The sequence below is a fragment of the Pseudorca crassidens genome, chromosome 16 (genome assembly GCF_039906515.1).
Source record: "Pseudorca crassidens isolate mPseCra1 chromosome 16, mPseCra1.hap1, whole genome shotgun sequence".
NCBI classification, from domain to species: Eukaryota; Metazoa; Chordata; class Mammalia; order Artiodactyla; family Delphinidae; genus Pseudorca; species Pseudorca crassidens.
The window spans coordinates 4,808,973-4,826,902 of NC_090311.1; the positions used below are offsets into that span (position 1 = coordinate 4,808,973).

The window sequence follows — 17,930 nt, forward strand, 5'->3', positions numbered from 1 at the left end:
GGTGCCTGGAACCGACTCCCCCGACAGGGACTCACTTCCCCTGTCAGTCCAGGCAGCCCCAGCCCAGGTTTAGAGCCCCTGTGAATGGACTAAACAAGCACACGGCCCGTTGAACAATAAAGACAACGTTGAGTCCCCAGACTCTGTTTGTGCAGGAGAAAGAGTTCGGCCAACTGGTGAACTTGGAGATGCTACCGCCGGGGGGCATGGGGTGAAGGGGAAGCTGGTCGCCCCGGAAGTTGACAAAATGCCTTGCAGGGTGTCCTCGGGGATGGGGGGGCACTCCTTCTGCCCTCGCAGGGTCTACAGGCTCTGGGTGGTCTCCCCAGGTTGACCACTCACCTCCACCACGTGGTATCGCCCTGGGACCCCCGTTCCTCTCTTTCGTCTTCAGGGACGAGAAAGCACCTTATGCAGAACTGGCAGGAGGGTCTCTGCTGGGCTTCTGCATTTTCTCATTTCTCTGATTACATTTATTCTTTGGCTAAAGTTTTTCTACAGATGAGAGGCAGGTGGATGACATGGAGGGGGTCAGTCCTGGGAAGGCCCCAGAGGGTCCCGCTCAGTTCCAGGTGGACCCTCTCTCTTCTTCTTGTGTTGTCTGGTCTGGACAGAGGCTGTGACGTCCTTCAGAGGGAAGGTTCACATCCATTGCTCATTGCACAAATCTTTCCTTCACCCATTGGTTTACTCACCCTCTGTTGGGTGCTCTCTCCTGGCTACACGGTTCTAGGAAGGACACAAAGACCGAAGACAGCACTCTGTCCCAGGGCCCTGTTGGCATCTCACAAGTCTCCTTAAACATCCACACACTCACCTGCTTTCCAGGTTTACAGAGGAAACAGCTGTGGGATAAACCCTTCCTGGAAAAGCATTCTAAAGGGTCAAAGCTTTCAAAATTAGACACCCAAACACACACTCACATGCATGCACACATACAGGCATGCTGTCTCTCTCTCTCTCTCTCTCTCACACACACACACACACACACTTTGTTTTGCAAGTCACTTCAGTGTCTCCTAGAAAACCTTAATCATAAAGGCTGCACCTATTTCCAAATATCACATTAATTTTAATCTTGGGTTCCTGGTCTATGTTTTCTCCTTCTTCCAAAGCACATGTTCATAAAGCAGAAAGAGAAAACTTCTGTTGCAGGCAGAGAACGATCACTCAACCTCTAAGTCTTAGTAGACCAGGATTAAAGCAAGTGAACACCTGAAATCAAGTTCCCGCTGCCAGGTGTGTCACCCTGGACTAGGGCCTGTCCCTGCGGACACCACTGCGTGTGTACGAGGTCCTCAAGAGGTCCCGTGGTCACCATCCTCCTGCTTCCAAAGCTGGCTTCCCCAGATCAGGTTACCCAGCAGCAAGTGACTTGCCTGCAGAACAATGACACCCAGTGACAACCAAGCGCGGAGAAGGAGGCCACGCTGGGAAGTCCAGGCCTGTGACTGGGCTTTGAGTCTGGCCTTGGGTCTGCTGCCTGTCAGCCCTGGAACCTTGAGCAGGTTGATTCTATGGCTTCCGCCTGTTTCTCCACAGATACAAAGTGTCAGTTCCCTGCGGTTAAGAGAAAAATGGCTCCCGATGCAGAGCTTGGGGACAGCGCCAACGTCTTTATCGACCTGCGCTTTTGGGTTCACCTGGCTGCCTGGTGAAGGCCACATGAAGGTCCCTTAAATCACCCTGACGGGGACCAGCCAAACCCGCTCCGCCCATCTTCCTTCATCTTTCACAAACGCAGGAGGAAGGCTCAGCTAGTGGGGCCACCAGCTTACCCTGCCCTCGTATAAGAGATTTTAGAAGCCCCCAAAACAAACAGAATGAAACTTCTGATGGTGATTCCTCACGGGATTTCTCAGCTTGCTGAGAAGAAACGCCTTTATCTAAAAGTTGGGATTGTTGACGGAGTGAGATGAAAACTCTCCCTCTTGCCCCAATAAGTCCTTGCTGCTTCTTGTTTTAATCTTTAGGAAATGAATGGCCATTCCTATTACAAATTGAGAGGCTAGAGAAATTTAAAAATGTTTTCATTTATATTTAAGAATATCATAGCTTAGGGCTTCCCTGGTGGCGCAGTGGTTGAGAGTCCGCCTGCCAATGCAGGGGACACGGGTTCGTGCCCTGGTCTGGGAAGATCCCACATGCCGCGGAGTGGCTGGGCCCGTGAGCCATGGCCACTGAGCCTGCGCGTCCGGAGCCTGTTGCTCCGCAGTGGGAGAGGCCGTGGCAGTGAGAGGCCCGCGTACCACCAAAAAAAAAAAAGAATATCATAGCTTATATATCCTAGGAGGCAGTTATAGGAAGCACACAGTGAAAATTGCATGCTCTCCAAAGTACAAATCTTGCTGAAACATTGTGATTAATAAAAAACTACTTAGTAAAGCAGAGTGACCCCCTTCTTTTTAAGAACAAGGTAGGGTTTTCAGCGTTATGAAATTAATACAAATACCTGGGAGCTAAGGACCTGTGGGATAAGTGATGCTTTGAAACTGAAGCAGAAGCCAGCATCCTCCCACAGAGGAAGGCAACCTGGGAGCAGGCACTGGGAGTGGTCCAGAGGGAGCCACAGGAGGTGATCCTCTCCTGCAGATGCTGTGTAACTGGGCTGACTTTTTTTTTCCTATTGAATGTCAACTTGTGGCAAACCAGTGGCTTCCTTGTGTCCTCTATTTTCCTAAATTGAGACCTAGGCGGCTCCCTTCCACGGAGCCGCACCTCTGGGGACTGGAGTTTTCCCTTTGAGTTGAAGCTGTTCGTCCTCCCTCTGGATCCCAACCATCCCACTTGCCCCAGTCTTATGGCTACTTCACCTCTTGCCGTCACAAAACGTACGAGAAGCGTTTCCTCAGGTGCCCGCTTCGAGCGCCTGTTCCCCAAGAAAAGTATCTAGTGAAGGAGCAAGTTTCTTCCCTTAAAAAACTACTTCAGTCAGGTGTCCAGGGACCTCTCTGTTGTATAATTTTAATAGGACAAATTCATCAGGACTTCTTGACTGCTATTTTGAGAAATTGAAAAGCTTGTTAGCACAAAAATAAAAGAAAGAAAGAAAGAAAAGAAAAATGAGACTGTTTGGAGTCCCCTTTTTCTGCGGTACTCGGGTCTCTCACTGCTGTGGCCTCTCCCGTTGCGGAGCACAGGCTCCAGACGCGCAGGCTCAGTGGCCATGGCTCACGGGCCCAGCCGCTCTGCGGCATGTGGAATCTTCCCAGACCGGGACACGAACCCGTGTCCCCTGAATCGGCAAGTGGACTCTCAACCACTGCGCCACCAGGGAAGCCCTGGAGTCTCCTTTTTGTTATATCCCTTTAAGCAGAAATCCAGTTGTAACCAGCATGAGTCAGTTCAAGTGTGCTCTGTCCTGTAATTCACACCACCAGCCTGCAGAAATGAAGAAGAATTTCTCCTTTAAACTTTTCCAAATTAAATGATGGGTTTTTATGATTTTAAAGTATGACTGTCACTGCGGTGAGAAAATTGTACACTCCCTTCATCTTGCTTTTCTTCAGGCTTTCAGACAAAAACGAGGGAGCAAAGTCCCCAAACCAGGAAGGTGGAATGTTTTCCTTTGCCCAAAAATTGCTTGGAGTCCTTCCTTTGTACTAAAGGCGAGGTGAGCGCAGCAAGAATCCCCATGACAGTGGAGTGTAATTGCAGTGAAAAATTAGCCTAAATTAGTGAAAAGACAAATGTTGCCATCTGTCAAATGACATTTCAATTGTCTTTACATTTTCATCCGTCTTTTAAAGTTTGGGTGTTTCAACCCGAAGAAAAGATTTTGAATGCCAAACAGAAAATGGGCTCCACATTCGTATTTCCATTCTGCACATGAGGGTGAAAGGAATTACATCCTCACACGAATGCCTCCGGAGCATTTTTCTAACTTCCTTAATTACGGGCAGTTTTTAAGGGCTTTAAATGTGCCTCTGCTATTGCTCTCGGCATTGCCAAAGGGTCTGGACTTATGGTTTCCACTGGGAGAAAAACAATGAGCTGTGCATCTTGACCTGTGTGTGTGTGTGCGTGCGTGTGCGTGTGCGTGTGTGTGTGTCTGTGTCCCTACAGAATCTTCACTTACAAAGTGGTTGAGAAAGGGCTAGCTTCATCAAAAGCAGACATCTTTCAGCGGATGTCTACATAAACTGATGCTAATAGCAGATGTTTGATTTGTAGAGACTTGGCATGGTCTTTCCAGGGAAGACGCTTGGAAACCCCAAAGTCTTTTTTAGCAAAAGTTTATATGGAGCTTCATAATTTTAGAGCAGGGATTCTCAACCCCAGCACGACTGACGTTTTGGGCCTGATGATTCTCTGTCCGGGGACTGTCCGGTGCATTCTAGAATATTTAGCCGCATCCCTGACCGCTACTCAGTGCCCGTAGCGCTACGTCCTTATCCTAAAAGCTGTGACAACCAAGGACATGAATACACATGGCTGCATGTCCCTGGAGGCGAGACCACCAGAGTGAGGTCCACTGGCGTAGAGACCTCTGTGTGTGTGTGTATGTGTGTGTGTGTATGTGTGTGTGTGTGTGTGTGTTACTGGTGATGGGAAGTTAAACCACCCCACGTATCCCAGACAGCCGTCCATGGGGCTGACTCCAAGCCATCTGACACGTCTCAAGGGACGATGGTGTCTTTTGTCCTGTTTACCTTAGGGGCAGGTGGCCGGCTGGCGTCTTTAGGAAAATTAATCAAATGCCTCTTGGAGAAGCTGCCCTGACTTCGCCTTCGGGGCTCTGCCTTTTGCTCCCACTCATCACCCCCTCCTCCACCCCACCTGGTCTTCGGGATTCTTTGGGACATGGTGACAGGGAGTGTTGATTTCAGAAGATGCATGAGCTCCGGGAGCCCCTGGCTGGGTTCCCAGGACCCGCATCTCTGCCCTCAGCCCTGGGCCTAGCCCACCCGGCCTGCTTCCGTAGCCCCTGACACCACTTTCCTGATCAGTGAGGGAGAGCTTGCCTCGGGACACGGCTCCTCCCTTCGCATTCTTTGCAGGCCAGTGGACTCTCCCACAATCCCCAGGGTTGTGGCAGCCCGGCCCTATTTGCAGCCACCTGGCCCCGAGAGCCCTGTGTGCTCCGGCTGCTGGCGGTGATGCTATCGACTATAAAGTGGTAAAAGGTCAGCGCCAAACAGACCGCCCCAGAAGATGAGGGAAACCGAGTCCGGGATCCACTCAGGATCACACAGCTAGCGTGGACGGGCTTCCCACACTGGGCGGCCTGTTCTGAGTCTCTCTTGGCCTCCACAAAGCCAGAAAAGGGTGCCTTCTGCAGGCAAAGAAAGGCCACACAGCAGCTGCTTCAGTCCTCCCTGTGGGATGCGTCCTCCCTTTGAGGACTAGACCCCAGAGATTCAGACAGGAAAGAACCACCAGTTCTGGCCTTGAAGATGGGACTTCACGGTGTGCAGATGAGGGTGGGGTGAGGGTAAGAGAACCAGATCTATCGCCAGAGACTTTCCCATTGATCCATCCACCACCTAGCCACGAATCACAGACCCCCTGCCCTGCCAAGCATTGTGCCAGGAGCTAGAACTCAAAGACACAGAAGAGACAGCTCCTTCTCTCCAGGGGCTCAAGGTCAAGTGGGCCATCAAGGTTGCTGTGGCCAGACGTAGGGCCCCTCCTGGAGGTGGGCAGGCAGCTGGCACCTGCCTCCTCTCTCTAAGGAGGTCCCCCACCCAGTCCCTGGAAGGTGACTCAGGGCCACGATTTCTGAGAGGTCAGCCCCCCATCCCTGTCAGGACGAGCTCCGCAGAGCTCTGAGCCCCGTAGGCAGAGACATGCCTGCTCTGCAACCCCTGCGGGGGCCTCCTGCAGAGAACCTTGGGTGTTGCTGAGGGATCTGTGTTGTTTAGAGAAAGAATTAAGCAACCACTTTTGTTTAAAGACAAATATCATAGGATATCACTTATATGTGGAATCTAAAAAAAATGAACTTATTTACAAAACAGAAATGGATTCACAGACGTAGAAAACAAACTTATGGTTACCAAAGCGGGAAGGAGGGAGGGGTAAATTAGGAGTTTAGGATTAAAATATACACACCACTATATGTAAAATAGATAAACAACAAGGACCTACTGTATAGCATAGGGAACTATACTCAATGTCTTATAATAACCTATAATGGAAGAGAATCAAAAAAAGAATAGATGTGTATAAATGTATAACTGAATCACTTTGCTGTCTACCTGAAACTAACACAACACTGTAAATCAACTGTATTTCAATAAAATTATTTTTTCAAAAAGAAAGAATTACTAGGCTGAGGACGAGGGATTGGGCGTGAGGACGGAGGGCATGACTCTCCTTCAACACTTGCATGAGGATATCGTCCTTGTCTCTGCTTCCTGTGGACCAATGTCTGGATCTTATCTGTGCCTCATTCAGGGGACAGAGGACAGTGAAACCTGACAACCCAAGCAGCTCGACTGGGGAGACTTTTGCCCCTGGAGGCCTTGGCTAACCCAGGGCCCGGGCAGTAGAGTTGCCCCATTGAGCAAACAAAAATATAGGAAACCAAATTAAATTTGAATTTTAGGTAAATAAAAAATGTGACCTATTTACACTAAACTTGTTTGTTGTTTATCAAAAATTCACATTTAACCTGGCATCCTGCATTTATCTGGCACCCCCATCAGGCACGATGGGTCAGCTGACGCCTAGGGAAGCCCCCCAGTCTCACCCCAGGAGCACCCAGTAGGTGGGTGTCCATCTCAGCCCCCCATTAACCACAACCAAGTGACCTGGACTGGCTCATCTTACATCTCAGCTTCCACTTTCAGACAAGAAAAGCTTACCCAGGCCATCTTCAGATTATGGGTCCATAATTTAATTTCCCTTTGCGTTTTTTTTTTTTTTAAAGAAGGTGTTCGGGGTAGGAGTTTATTAATTTATTTATTTTGGCTGTGTTGGGTCTTCGTTTCTGTGCGAGGGCTTTCTCTAGTTGTGGCAAGCGGGGGCCAGTCTTCATCGCGGTGCACGGGCCTCTCACTATCGCGGCCTCTCTTGTTGCAGAGCACAGGCTCCAGACGCACAGGCTCAGTAGTTGTGGCTCACGGGCCTAGTTGCTCCGCGGCATGTGGGATCCTCCCAGACCAGGGCTCGAACCTGTGTCCCCTGCATTAGCAGGCAGATTCTCAACGACTGCGCCACCAGGGAAGCCCTCCTTTTGCTTTTTAAGTGTATCATCCATTACATTAAAGCCTATACAAGTTGATAGAAAAGCACAACCTTCAAGGAAGCTGCCAGGTTTATGGATCCAACACCATCATTTTCCAAATCATGTTCTTTAGGACAACAGTAGGTTAGACAAAATGAAGTGTTTTCTCCCCCCGCCAAAACTACATTAGGAACTGCCAAAAGGAAACTGAAAATACTCTACAAGTCTCTTTTCAAAGAAAAACTACCTGTCAACAGGAAGTGAGGCACGCGAATTGCTAAGCTCAGTATTCAGTGAAATTTAAAATACATTGATGAACAGAACAGGAATAGAGACATAGAGAATGGTCTTGAGGACACAGGGGGAAGGGGAAGCTGGGGTGAAGTGAGAGTGGCATGGACATATACACACTACCAGATGTAAAATACTTAGCTAGTAGGAAGCAACCGCATAGCACAGGGAGATCGAACTCGGTGCTTTGTGACGACATAGAGGGGTGGGATAGGGAGGGTGGGGGGGAGGCTCAAGAGGGAGGGGATATGGGGATATATGTATATATACAGCTGATTCACTTTTTTGTGCGACAGAGGCTAGCGCAGTATTGTGAAGCAGTTATACTCCAATAAAGATCTATTTAAAAAAAATACATTTTAAGATGAAATTTGAGCAAACTCTAGCAAGTCCTTAATTTATACAACTGACATGAGTTCAGTCAGAAAACATTCTAAGAGAGGAAGAGCCTGTGATTAATGCCTCTCGCCATGGTTCTTCCCAAGTGCGTGCTCCAGAGTGAGTAGGGGCAGTGATCCAACCCGGGAGCTGGCAGGCCCCCCTGGAAGCAGGGGAGTAGGATCCTAGCCCCTAAAGATGCGGATGCAAAGTTATCCGATGCGGCGACACCTTGAAACACAAGGTGGCTACTTCAACCAGCGCTCAGATGCCCCAGTCTCAAGCGGGACCCTGGTAATGCCAAGTTACTGAAGAGGGATGTCCTGTTAGCTCCCAGTGAGGCACCCCCTTAAGAAATATTCAGAGGAATGTTCTTGTCTGATTTTGACCAGACTCTCTTTTTCAATTTAGCACTCTGTTAGTGCTCTGACCTCCAACTTAGCATCTTAACGCCTCAAAAAGCATTTATTATCTCACATTGTTTCTGTGGGTCAGGAATCTGACCATGGCTTGCTGGATGGTTCTATCTTGGGGTCTCTTTTGAGGTTGCAGTCAAGAATTCAGGGGGTTTACAAGGATTCACAGGGATTTCAGGGACTGGCAGGGGGCCATAGTCACCTATCTGCAGGCTGGACTGGAGCTGGCAGAGTCACATCTAAGATGAGGCCCTCACGTGGCCATTGGCAAGAGGCCTCAGCTCCTGACCACGTGGAGCTCCCCAAAAGACTGCTTGAGCATCCTCACAACATGGCAGCTACCCTTCCCCAGGGCAAAGAACCAAAACAGAAAACAAAGGAAGTCCTTGGGCCGGGGCCATGTTAATCTTCTCTGTATTGTTTCAATTTAGTAGACGCGCTGCTGTACGCCTGAAATGAACACAACATTATTAATCAACTATACACCAATATAAGACAAAAATTTTTAAAAAGTCCTTGATGTCTTTTATAACGTAGTCATATCCACCACGTTCTATTCATTAGAATCGAATGGCAAAGTCTAGCCCGTGCCCCAGGGGAAAGGGATTTGACTCCACCTGTTGAGAATAGTGTTGGCAAACCTGCGGACACAGTTTAAAACTCCCACAAGGATAGCACATTCTAAAGCTGTCCAAATAAATCCAGACAGATGGGGTTTCAGGCTTTAGCCGGAGGGAAGGCAAAGGTTGAATCAAGGTCCTTAAATCTACAGCTCCCAGGTGGCGGCACTGCCTCTGCTTGGGGACTGAGAGGCGGTGCTTCTCTGGAAGCCCTGCCTGGGGATGGTCTCCTGTACCTGTGCCCTGGGAACCTGGCATGTAAACTGACCTCCCCGCCAGGGCACTCCTCTTGGCGCCAACAGGGCAGCAGGCAGCAGTACTGATGGGGAAGGATGGGCCACCTGGGCTCCAGGGCTCCCCTCCCTTCCAGACTCTGAAGAGGCCGTGATGAGTGTGGGAAGGGACATTTTGAGGCCAGCTAGGGCTTGAGAGAAAGGGAGAGAAAGCGAGAAATTACAGCAGAGGCTGGGCCTGAGGGTCATGTTCCGGAGAGGCTGCAGTAGAGGAAGGCAGAGACGGATCCAGGCTCAGCTCTCCGGGCCTCTGCGATTCTGTCTCCAGTGGACGTGAGGGTGTCTGGCTCTCGAGGCGGATCTGCTTTTCGAGCACATATGGACACCAGGCTAGGGCTCGCTCTGGGAACCCAAGGGCATCCTCTGGACCACAGGACTTGGGCCTCTCTGTGGTACCCAGACGGTCTGCTGTTCTGGACCACAGGACTTGGGCCCCTCTGTGGTACCCAGGCGGTCTGCTGTTCTGGACCACAGGACTTGGGCCTCTCTGTGGTACCCAGGCGGTCTGCTGTTCTGGACCACAGGACTTGGGCCTCTCTGTGGTACCCAGGCGGTCTGCTGTCTTGACGGATGCTGGGATGGTCCCATGAAAGTGAGAGAATTTTCACTGGTCAACAACCATTGTAACTTCATACTCAAACATCATCTGAGGACAAGACCCCAGGTCTGAAGAGCATCACTGCTCCCCTGCTTCTGTCCTCCCTACCCCCCGTACCTGCTCAGACCCCCTTCTTCCCCCACGAGGCTGGTGAGCGGTGGTCTCCCCTGGTCCCCCCAACCCTTAGCTCTCCTGGTCACAGGCAGTAGCTTTTCTGGGCGTCTGTCTCCCCTCTCAGGCTGGCATTCTCTGGTCCAGTGGAACGTCCTCTTCTAGGTCTCCTGAGGGTTTTTGTTCACGGGCAGCATCACTGAGAACTCCAAACAATAACAAAGCTAATGGTCACTGATACTCATACTTTGAACCACGGGCGCTAAGGAGTTCCCTGCATACCGCAACACCCCATGAGGAGGAAGCAGGAGGCGGGCGGGACTCACCCAGCCTGTGGGTGGGGGACCAGCCCTGCGGGGTGCGCCCAGGGACCTCTAGGTCAGGGCTGTCTCACAGAGCTCTTGCCGATGATGGAAATGTTCTATTGTCTGCACCGTCCAATACGTAGCCACCAACCACACGTGGCTGTTGGGCACTTGAAATGTGGCCAGGGCAACTGAAGAGATGAGTTTTTGCTCTTATTTAATTTTAACGTCTTTAAATAGCCATGTGTGGCTGGGAGCCACCACGTTGGACCACGCAGGTCATGGTGGTCCTGCCCCTTCATTTTATACCCATAGAAACTGAGCTGCACGGAGAGGAAGCGGACAGCTTAAGAGCCCTTGGAGGTTACAGAGAATAGGATTCCCTCTGGCGGCAGAGTCCTTGTCACCCACAGCAACTTGCTGACAGGTGCGGGTGTCTGCCAGGCTGAGTGGCAGGACAGGTCCCAGATGGGCAGGGAATCCCTGCTTTGTCCCGGCAGGTGCTCAGCTCTGCTGGGAACACAAAATCAAGACCTGAAGAAAGCAGGGGAGGGTCAAACGCTGGGGCCTCACAGCATGGAGCCCCACTGCAGCCCCCGTGAGGTCTGAGCCTCTTTGGGGTCTCGTTTCGGGACCCGAGCACTCTGGTGACTATTTCTCCCCAGCTGACTCCGTAAGGCACTGAAAACCCTGAATGAACATGCAGCCTGGCGCGCACCCCCCGGATTAACGTAAAGGCCTGTGAAAGCCACGTGAAGCAATGAGACCGGCGGGTATTTCTTTTCCACTTAAGCCCACAAACAATGCTCTCTGATTATACAACCATTTGTGGACTCTACAAGCCAGACGTTTAAGCAACAGAGTGGAGCCTGTTTGCCTCAAGCAGTCTGAAAAACCCAGAGTTGCACATCAAGTATTACTATTTTTAAATGAAATGGAGATCAGGGTGAGGAAAAGACTAATTCAGGCTAAACTGGCAAGTACATATAATTTACAAAATTATGCAAAAGTAAAAGACTTCAATTTCCTTTCCATCAAGGCATATTCTGAGAAAAATCAAACTGTCTCACACCTCTGCATTTGTGCTGTTAGGTACTAGGACTAATTTGGGGGATTTTTTTGTAGAACTCTGAGCGGTTCACCACAGGAAGTCTGTGAAAACTCTTAGGGGCTGCGCCAGGGTGCTGCAAAGGCAATGAACTTCTATTGGCAATAATTCTCCTTATTCTCTTGTGGGCTGTTACCCTGGCAACCCTCTGGGTGGTACCCTGCTCCGTCCCAGATGTTCCAAAACGCAGAGCCCTCACTTCACAGCTGGGACTGCTCTCAGGTGTTGGATCCTCTGTCTGAGGAAATTGCTTTACTTTCCTTCATTCCACAAGAATGTAAAAATTCATTCTTACACTGTCCTAAATTGAGAAAGACAAAATGTAATTATGTGAAGGTCAGAAGACCCTAACAACCAGCGACGAGCACTATGGGGTCAGTGTTCCCTGTTTCTCACCCCCCCCACCGCCACCCAATCCATTTCCACTCTCTCTGTCCTGCTCGGTGCTCAGGAGGCCAACCTCCCCTCTGTGGGGGAGAGAGGGCCGGGTATTTCTATCCCCTTGCTGCCGGATGCTTCCCTAGAAGTGGTGGGTCCCTCTGGGACTCTGCTCCTTTGACACGGGCCCTGTACAAACACAAGGGCGTGTCACAAGGCCCCACATGTCACAAACTTGCATACACATCAACGTACTAAGAACAAATGATCGCCTCTCACTTGAGAGGTGTACTGGAACACGCCACCCAAAATGGGCCTCTTTGGCATAGTGATTATTTTGAGCTAAGGGCAACTGAGGATAGGCAGATGCAGGAAAAGCTCTTTACCTCTCCCTAGCTGCCTAAAAATAGAGTTAAACTTCCCCTTTTGTAAAGGAAATTTTCACTTATGAAGACTTCTCCCACCAGGAGGAGAGCTACCCCTGGAGACAAATCCATCCCCCAAGAAACTCGCGTCTGCACAAGGCGGCCCATCATGGCCCTCATTTCTTCCCCTTCCCAGGACTTCCCTCTGCAGACAGAAGCCCGACCCCTTTTTCTTTGTTCAACCTAAGATGATATGTAAACCTCAATCTTCTGGCCATCTCCAAGAGCCATATTCTTCATTGTGATCTCCCTTCCTTGTTAACATCTTTGCTCAGCTTGACTCTGAGGCCCCCGCCTAGGAGGGTGAGGGGAAAAGATTTTTCCTGCCCTACTTGCATACCACCAGCCTCTGTCCGGTGACTGAGTCCTTCAGGCCCCAGGAGACACATCTCTACAACTCTCCCCTGAGTTCTCATGGTGAAAGGTAGCCCGGTCCTCCACCATCTGGATCTGGGCTGTACCACGGCCAAGAAAAGTCAGATTCATTCCTCATCAAGTCCTTCCTCTCAAGGGCAGCAGTGTGGAGACTCTTGCACCGCTGGTGCCGGGGGACCACTTCCTGACTTCTCCTCTTGCTCTGGTGTTCGGTTCTGGTGGGTCTCACACAGCAGCCACTGACACATTTGTCACCAGGAGACATGGGCTCGGCTTAGCCAAAGCCGTGCCATTCTTCGGCACCATTCTAAGGTCATGAGTGGTATCTTCTGCATCTGCCCATGCTGGAAACTTTTGATAAAACGCATGTCAAATGTGACTTTGCGACCACTTTAGATACACGATGGAATGTTGAATACATGCTGTTAAAGCACTCAGGTTTGATTTAGGTGAGATAAGAGACCCTCTGGACAGTTAAGGAATGAGGACAGAAGATTCCCGAATAAAGAATCTGGTCTGTCATGAAAACTCAGATTAATTTTGAATTTGCGAAGCTCACAGTTATTTGCTATAACCAGGTGCTTGCTGTTACTCATGTTAGTAAAATTGCACCAAAAAAGGTCGAGTAGATCTTAGTTTGGCTATTTTCACCTTTTAAGGGATTAAAAATGTTTTAACAATTTTTAGGAAAAAAAGAAATTGAAAGAAACTGCAGGTGAAATATAAACTAAAGTGACATTCCAAAATGCATATCAGAAAATTAGAACAAAAAAATAAAAATTTTGCATGATTATGAAGGAGAAATTTCTATAAAATATTCCTGAAATTATTATGTATTTAGTCTGTAAATAAAACTATAATGTCAAATAAAAAGAGAATTGAACAAGCTAAGCTTCATACTACTATTTCAGTTTTTTTTTTTAATAGAATTCCAGCATTTAAAAATGTGAAGGAAAAGGGAAAAGCTAACACTGCGTACATCTATATGTTGGTTTAAGATACATTAAATTGCTTAATAAGTGAGAATAATTTATCTAAGCTTAACATATTGTGAGTTATTTTTTTCAGTAAGGATAATTTATCATAGGAGATCCCATTATAATTTTTGAATACAATATGTAAATTTTATGGTTCATTTGTGAATTTAAGCATTGCTTAAAATTTTTTTGACAATTCCAGCTGCTACAGCCTCAGTAGGGCAAACTGCCTCCCAATTGAACTTAAGAAAAGACGTAACTAAGAGCTACAGTAACTCCAGAAATGTTGTCTAATTTGGCATTACTGTCAACAGAATAGAAATAATGTAAAACTCTTGAATATGAAACATAATTTGTGATTTTCCTATAATGAAGCCATGGAAAGTAGATCTTGTGGATTAAGAATATTAAAATGTATGGATTATGTAGGCATTTTGCTATTCATCCGTATATTGCTAGCCTATCAACAGAATACTCAGAAATGGGTAATAATAATTAAATTTAGTTACTGTTGGTATTTTGTTGGCTTTAGACATATACTACTGTAGCTTTACATATATTTTCCTATTTTGTCTTTATGCAGATGTATTTATCATGGTAGGAGGATAAAACAAGTTTTATTTAACAATTTGGTAGCTGGACATATCACTTGAAGATATTTAGACTTGTGGCATACATGCCTTCATCTCTGTGCTTGCTGGGGCCTCTGCGCTCCCTCTTCCACCGCCAGGCTCTCTGGGGCCCGGCTAATTCCACTCTCTCCCAGGCTCTTCAGGCCTGGGAAGGTTCTATCTTCCCCCTGTTGCTAGTTGCTGCGGCCTCAACCTCCTTGGTGGTCCCTTAATGTAGCCCACACCTCCATAACGGTCCCCTCCTTTGATGGTTTTCAGATCAATCTTTTTGAGTGCCCTGCGTGGCTCTCTCCAGGACGCTGACTGATGCTCCTGGTATGTTAGAGTGTTTAAGAACACACCCATTGTCATGCATCCTTCTGTCCTTCCAAAATGCTCCATTTTCTTCACGACACCGATTCCCTCCTGACATTATAGGTTGGCCTGTTGGCTGCTGGTTCCCTGTCTCTGCCCTAAACTGTGAGCTCCCTGAGGGCAGGGCTCTGACTGGTTCTCTGTGGGAGTCCCAGGGCTAAAAACGGTGCCTGTCACATAGGTGCTCAATAAATGCTTGTTAAGTAACTTTGATGGAAGAAGAGAGCATATGAGTAAGGTCTACAAGAACATCTAAAATTCTAAATAAGGTCTAAAATTCTCCAAGAACTGGCCCAGGGTACTTTTTTATACAATAATCAGTGAAATGTGAGTGAGAGTGGGAAATATTTCAAAAGGACATAGGTACCCACTTACCATTTTCTGCTGCTGAGAAGGCTGTGATAAGACACCTAATATGCCCTCAACGCCTGGCTCATGGCGGGCCCTCAATCTACACAGTTCTCCATACGTCCTTTTCTTAGTTAAGAAATGCGAGGGATTTCCAAAGGCCCGTTCCCACCTCAATTACTTTCTTAGATTAACTACTTTAAAATTGGGAGCAGGATGTTAAAATCAATGAGGTTAAAAATTGGCCAAGTGGAGAATTATAATCTTAAATTGAGAAAAATAGTGTGTGGCTCAGAAGCGCTCAATGTGTCCATTAAAATAAGAGTTGACAATGTTTGACTCACCTAAGTCCTTTTTTTTCCCTCCCATGATGAGCTGCTGAGCACTGTGGTGTAGAGTCCACAGCAATTACATGGAACCTGCAGCCGCATGAACAGTGCTCATTATTAGTTGAAGGGGTTTCTGCCAAGAGTGGATGAGGTTGTGTGAGCGTCGGGCTGCCTGAGTGAGAAACGCCCTGATCTCCATCACTCACAGGAGAGCGGGCTGGCGGCCCCAACCGGGGAAATTGCTACTTGGCCGAATAGGGTGACAGGCACACACTACACGGCTGCCCGGGCGGCATGAGTGTCATGGCGGGGTGTCAGGAGGTAATTAGTAGCCCCTCAGCTGTCTGTAAACAAACATTTTTGATGCATGCCATGAAGAGCTGAAACTATTTTGGTGATCAATTTTGCACTCCCAGGAAGCAGAATTTATCTACTTGTCTGATTCCCTGAGCCCTACATCAAACCAGCACCGAGGGTAGGGAAACAGGCTCCCCACCTGCAGAGGCGGCAGCTCTCTGATGCCAGGGTCTTCATGGTGTCGCTTTCTCACTCTTTTATAGCAAACCATCCGTCTCCACCGGTTCTTATTTAAGGGCCATTTTATTTTTGTTTCTAAAATCAATCAAAAAGCCCAAAGCATCACTAAAAGGCAGCGGCAGATAAACATAACTGAGTTCCACAAACTTTTACTGAGCATCTACTATTGACTGTATTCCTATGTCAGGGATGCGAAGACAAAGTTGAGTAAAGACCTAGTGTCCAGGCTCAAGGAGCTTATAGTGAAACAGGAGAAGTGGCCGTATCAAACACAGAATGTCAAGATACAGTTTAGAATAGACTTTCATTTCCTATCTCTTGTGTTTTACCCCTAACTAAATTTAAATGTCCATTTATTAGTATCTTTAACACTAATTAAACAACTGAGTTAGACTTTGCAAAAGATATAATAGTTAATAAAAACAAAATAAAAATGATGTGCATCTATGTAGTGCCAAACCCTAGATTCAGCAAATGATAAATATTTAATAAAAGCAATTACTATTATCTTGTTAATACAAAACCCAATAAGTAGGTATTGTGATTGTCCCCATTTCACAGAAGAGGAAACTGAGGCTGAGAGAGACTCAGCTACTGGCTCAAAGTTATTCATCCTGGTCTGCCTGATTCCTAGGCTCCTAAGCCTAATTCCCTTCTAAATAGGACGTGACCCACACTCTTAAGGTGCTCTCACTCCCTTGTTGTGAAAGCAAAGAAGACAGGCACGTATGGACATAACTTGCACGAAGAAGAGGAGAGCATGGGGTGGTCCAAGTGTGACAGTCCCTGGCCTGTGAGTTACAGGTTAGGGTGTGGGAGGGGCCTCTTCTCAATGCTATGTTCACTCTGCTCACCTCTGGGGAGGAGTCCGTCAGACCTGGAAGACACACCTGAGCAGCATGGGGAGCTGAGAGCCAGGGATGTGAACCTACACAAGGTCTTCTGTCCATCAATCAGGACAGTCCTGAATGTAGAACACATTGTACTTGAGACCCTTCTCCTCCAGCTCTTTTCTTACATCTTGTCTCCTGGGATCTCCTTCTGGCCATGTCTACCAGCCATGGACTTCTCTGTGTCCAGTAGTACAGTATGCAGTCTAACTTAACAGTATTGCAGTGGGAGGAGGGGAACTGGCAGGGGTGGGGGAGAAAAGCATAAAGGAGAGAAAAGCATAAAGACAGAGGCAGAACCCTGCTCTCCTGATTTCAAGACAAGTTTCCACTATTATTCCACAACAATTGAGGATGTATTAAGACGGAAAATGCAACATACAGGTTTGCTCTTCTCTGAGGTAATCTTCCCCATCACAAAATTTTTAATCATACAAAATGTTATTGACTTCCCTTACAAAAACCTACCAAACCCAATGTTTTGCACAATCCGTTTCTCACAGGTATTTTGGGCTGGCTGCAATATTTTTGTCACCATTTTAACTTTGTAGAAATTCTAATCTAAGGCCCTTCTCATACATGACATCTTTCTCGAGGGTCACCTAGTTGCAAGGAGGAGAAACTCAAATAAGGTGAATCCAAAGGAGATGATTTGCTGCTGCTGGTAGTATTCATGGTGTTGGTGGTAATTTATGATGGTGATACTGAAGATGGTGGCTATAGTGTGGTAAGGGTGACAGGAATGGCTGATGGTGTTACCAGTGAGGGGATATTGATGGTGGTTGTGATGGTGAAGATGGAGGTTATGATGATGACAATTGTGGTGACAGTGGCGGTGATGGTGATGATGGTGATGGTGGTCATGGTGATGGGGATACAGTTTTGGTGATGATGGTGATGATACTGGTGATAGTGGTGATGGTACGGATGGTGATGGTGATAGTGGTGGTGATGATGATGAAAGTAATGATGGGGATGATGGTGGTGACGGAGATGATGGTGGTAATGAGGATGCCGATGCTGGTGAAGATGATGGTGCCTATGACGGAAAAAGAGGTGGTGATGGCATCTTTAGGATCACATGGCAGAAAGAAGGGTCAGATTTTACAAGGGGCTAGACTTGGGACATGAGTATTCCATTAATGTCGTTCCTTTTTTTATCTCTCTGGAGGCACATGGTTTCTTGTCTCTGCTTCTGTCTGGGCCTCTGCAGCACCATCTTGTGTCAAAGGGTGAAAAATAACGACTCTGGCCCTGGCTGTACATTGCCTTCTGGTTAAGAGCTCTTCACAGACTAACTCAGTCGGGTACCTTCAAGTTATTCAGAGCGAACAAATCAGATAGGTTCAGACCAGCCAATGACTTCATTTCTATGGAGTCAACTGTGGCCATAC

The 17,930-nt window shown here is 47.8% G+C and overlaps 1 pseudogene; it reads right to left on the reverse strand.

The window, feature by feature from the left end:
• Nucleotides 1-8,611: 8,611 nt before the first annotated feature.
• Nucleotides 8,612-8,706, reverse strand: LOC137209545 (U6 spliceosomal RNA; annotated as a pseudogene).
• Nucleotides 8,707-17,930: the final 9,224 nt, after the last annotated feature.